Here is a 4,774-nt window from a genome sequence, read left to right on the forward strand (position 1 = left end):
AGGTTCCATATTCCCAAATGCTGTAAGATACAGGTAAAATTTATCCCATTTATTAATGGGTGTGTCCCTATCCCGAGTCTCTGCCATCTACATGTACCCCTCTATCTTCCCACCTCAGCCACTTTCAGATTTACATTCATTCTCATGTCCACCTGGCTATCTCTTCTGTCCTGTCCCATATCTGATTCTGAGCATCCCCATTTCACTCCTCATCCCCTAGTCCACCCAGTTCCCTCCATCCATCTGCCTTTTATAATTACTTATTCTCTCTTCAAAGTGAGATTTAAGTATCTTCAATTCATTCTTTTCTTAAAGCTTCTTGTTCTGGAGAGTGATGCATGGCTATCCTGTACTTTTATGCCTAATATCAACTTATAAGTAAAACCAAACAACACATGTCCTTTTTTTTCTGCCTTAACTCACTCAAAATGATGTCATCAAGTTCCATCCATATCCATCAAAATTCATGATGTCTCTGTTTATAAAAGCTGAATAGTATTCCGTTGTGTAGATGTTCCACAATTTCTTTATCTATTCCTATTTAGATGCAGAACATCTAAATTGTTTTCAGTTTCTGGATAGTCAAAATAAAACTTCTTTGACCATCATTGACTAAGTAGAATGGTGGAGTATCTGTTGGGTGTATGCCTAGGAGTTGTATAGCTGAATCTTGAGGTACAATTAGTCCTTGTTTTCTGAGAAACAACCAATTTGATTTCGAATGTGGTTGTGTAAATTTGCACTACCACTTGCAATATAGAATTGATACTTTGATCCACATCCTTGTCAGCATGTACTATCACTTGAGTTTTTTTCTTAGCCATCTGACCAGTGTAAGATGAAATTTCAGAGTTGATTTTATTTTGAATTTCTCAGATAACTAAGAACTTTGAATCTTTCCTCAAGGGCTTCTTGGCTTCTTGGTCATTGGAGATCCCTTTGTTGAGATTGCTATGTTTAGCTCTGTGTCCCATTGTTTTGTTAAACTGGGTTATTTGGACTGTTTGTGATTTAACTTTTTAAGTTCTTTGCAAATTTCTGATATTAGCTCTCTGTCAGATGTAGGGTTGGTGAAGATCCTTTCCCAATTTATAGGCTGCTATTTTTTTTTTTTTTTTTTTTTTTGTCTTATTGACAGTGTTCTGTGCCTTACAGACCTTTTCTGCTACATGAGGTCCCATTTATCACTTATTGATCTTAGACCCTGAGCCATTGGTGGTCTGTTCAGGAAAATTATCTTCTGTACTGATTTATTTAAGGGCATTTCCCACTTTTGTTTCTATGAGATTTAATATATCCAATTTTATGTTGAGGCTCTTGATCCAATGGGACCTGAGTTTTGTGCAGGGCAATGAATATGGAACTACATAAATTCCTCTGTATGATTACATCCAGTTAGACCAGCACCATTTGTTGAATTGCTTTAGTTTTTACATTGTATACTTTTGGTCTCGGTATTAAAAAGCAAGTGTTTATAAGTGTGGGAGTTTATTTTTGAATGTTTGGCTCTATTCTGTATACCAGCCTTTCCTTTTCTATACCAATATCACACAGGTTTTATCACTGTTGCTCTGTAGTACAGCTTGAGTAAGGGATGGTAATTGCTCCTGAAGTGCTTTTATAGTTCAGGGTTCTTTTGGCTATACTTTTTTGGTTTATTTGTGTTTGTTTGTTTCTAAATTGAAATTGTGACTTGTTCTTTCAAGGCCTATATGGGATTGTGTTAGAATACTGATGGGGATTGCATGGAGTCTGTATATTGATTTTTATAAGATGGTCATTCTCACTATGTTAATTCTATATATCCATGAACATAGAAGATCTTTCACTCCTCTGATATCTTTTTAAATCTCTTTCTTCAGAGATTTGAAGTTCTTGTCATACAGATCTTCACTTGCTTGCTTAGAGTTACACCAAGATATTTTAAATTATACATGGCAATTATAAAGAGTGTTGTTTTAATATTTTTTTCTGCCAATTTACCATTCATATAATGGAGAGTTAAAAATTTCCTTGTGTAAATTTTGTATCCATCCACATTGTTAGAGCTATTTTTCAGCGGCAGAAGATTCTGGTATAATTCATGAAGTTGGTTTTGTATATTATCATGTCGTTTGCAAATAGGAATACTTTGACTTCTTCCTTTCCCATATGCATCCTCCTTGATCTCCTTTAGTTCTCTTACTGCACTCAGTAGACCTTCAAGTACTATATTGAATAGATAGGGTGAAGTGTGCAACTATGTTTTGTCTCTAATTTCACTTGTATTGCTTTATTTTTTTCTCATTTTAATTTAATGTTGACCATCTGCTTGCTATATACTGCTTTGATTATATTTAGGTATGTACCCTTTATTCTTAATTTCCATAATTCTTTTACCATGATTGGGTATGTTATTTTCAAAGGAATTTTCAACATCTAATGAGATGATTGTGTGACATTCTTTCTTTAGGTTTGTTTATATGATAGATAATTTTAATGTATTTTCATATATTGAATCATACTTGCATCCCTGGGATTAAGGTTACTTGGTCATAATAGATGATATTTTTTTTTCTTTCTTTCTTTTTTTTTTTTTAAACGACTTTATTTTGCAAAACAAAGGTAAATGTACAGATTTTAAACATTTTTTGCTTAAAATTATAGATTTTTGTCAGTACTGTTTTTTCAGACATTAAAATAAATTTTACATAAAACCATGTGAATATGTTTTTTAATCAGTACTTGATTTTTTTCAAGGGCTTGACAGTATGCATTGAAAACCTACTAGTTGCAATAAGCGAAAAGTACATGCAAAACAAAAAGCAACATGGAAATAGTCAAAGTCTTCTTGTTTTGTGAATATATGTATATTTTTTTGTTTTCTTTATTTCTTGGACTTCATACAGTCTGTGAGTTGTTTCTGGGGGAGTGCAAGCCTCTGGGGTTAGCATCCCACTATCAGTGACTGCATATTATGTCTGTTCTTTTGTGACTGGGTTATCTCACTCAGGATGATCTTCTCTAGATACAGCCATTTTCTTAAGAATTTGGATAAGTCATTGTTTCTGGTGGCTGAGTAGTATTCCATTTTGTATATGTACCACAATTTTTGTATCCATTCGTCTTCTGAAGGACATCTGGGCTCCTTCCAGCTTCTGGCTATTATAAATAGAGCCGCTATGAACATTGTGGTGCATATATCTTTGTTGTGTATTAAAGTGTCTCTGGGGTATATGCCCAGAAGTGGAATAGCTGGGTCTTCAGGTAGTACTATATCCAATTTTCTGAGGTATCGCCAGACAGATTTCCAGAGTGGTTGTACTAGCTTGCAACCCCACCAACAGTGGAGAAGTGTTCCTCTTTCTCCGCAGCCTCACCAGCATCTGCTGTCATCTGAGTTTTGGATCTTGGCCAATTTGACTGGTGTGAGGTGGAATCTCAGGGTTGTTTTGATTTGCATTTCCCTGATGGCTAAGGATGTCGAGCACTTCCTCAGATGTTTCTCGGCCATTCGGTGTTCCTCAACTGAAAATGATTTGTTTAGCTCTGTACCCCATTTTTAATAGGGTTATTTGATTCTCTGGTATCTAGCTTTTTGAGTTCTTGTACACCTTGGATATTAGGCCTCTATCTGATGTGTTGTTGGTAAAGATCTTTTCCCATTCTGTTGGTTGCCGTTTTGTTTTCTTGACGATGTACTTAGCCTTACAGAAACTTTGCCATCTCATTAAGTCCCATTTGTTAATCTTTGACCTTAGAGCTTGAGCCATTGCTGTTTTGTTCAAGAAATTTTCTCCTGTGCCTATGTGTTCTAAGGTTTTCCCTACTTTCTCATCTAATAGTTTCAGTGTATCTGGTTTAATGTGGAGATCTTTAATCCACTTACACTTGAGCTTTGTACAAGGAGATAAGGACAGGTCTATTTTCATTCTTTTGCATGTTGAGTGCAAGTTGGACCAGCACCATTTGTTGAATAGGCTGTCCTTTTTCCATTGAATGTTTACTGCTCCTTTGTCAAAAATCAGGTGACAATATACATGAGGGCTCATTTCTGGATCTTCTATTCTATTCCATTGATCCGCATGCCTATTTCTGTACCAGTACCATGCAGTTTTCAGCACAATTGCCTTGTAATATAGCGTGAGGTCAGGGATAGTGATTCCCGCAGATGTTTTTTTGTTGTTGAGGATGGATTTCGCTATTCTAGGTCTTTTGTTATTCCATATGAAATTGCACATTGATCTTTCCAAATCCATGAAGAACTTGGTTGAAATTTTGATGGGGATTGCATTGAATCTGTAGATTGCTTTTGGTAGGATGGCCATTTTTAAGATGTTGGTCTTTCCAATCCATGAGCATGGGAGATCTTTCCATTTTCTGAGATCCTCCTCAATTTCTTTCTTTAGAGGTTTGAAGTTCTTGTCATACAGGTCCTTCACTTCCTTAGTTAGAGTCACACCAAGGTATTTCATAGTTTTTGTAAAGATTGTGAAGGATACCTTTTCCCTAATTTCTTTCTCCACATGTTTGACCTTTGAGTATAGGAAGGCTACTGATTTGTTTGAGTTAATTCTGTATCAGGCCACTTTGCTGAACTTGTTTTTCAGCTGTGGGAGTTCTCTGGTGGAATTTTTGGGGTCACTCAAGTACACTATCATGTCATCGGCAAAGAGTGATGTTTTTATCTCTTCCTTTTTGATTTGTATCCCCTTGATATTCTTTTGCTGTCTAATTGCTCCAGCCAGGACTTTCAGTACTATGTTGAATAGGTAGGGAGAGAGTGGGCAGCCTT

This window comes from Micromys minutus (assembly GCF_963924665.1).
Source record: "Micromys minutus genome assembly, chromosome: X".
Classification (NCBI taxonomy): Eukaryota; Metazoa; Chordata; class Mammalia; order Rodentia; family Muridae; genus Micromys; species Micromys minutus.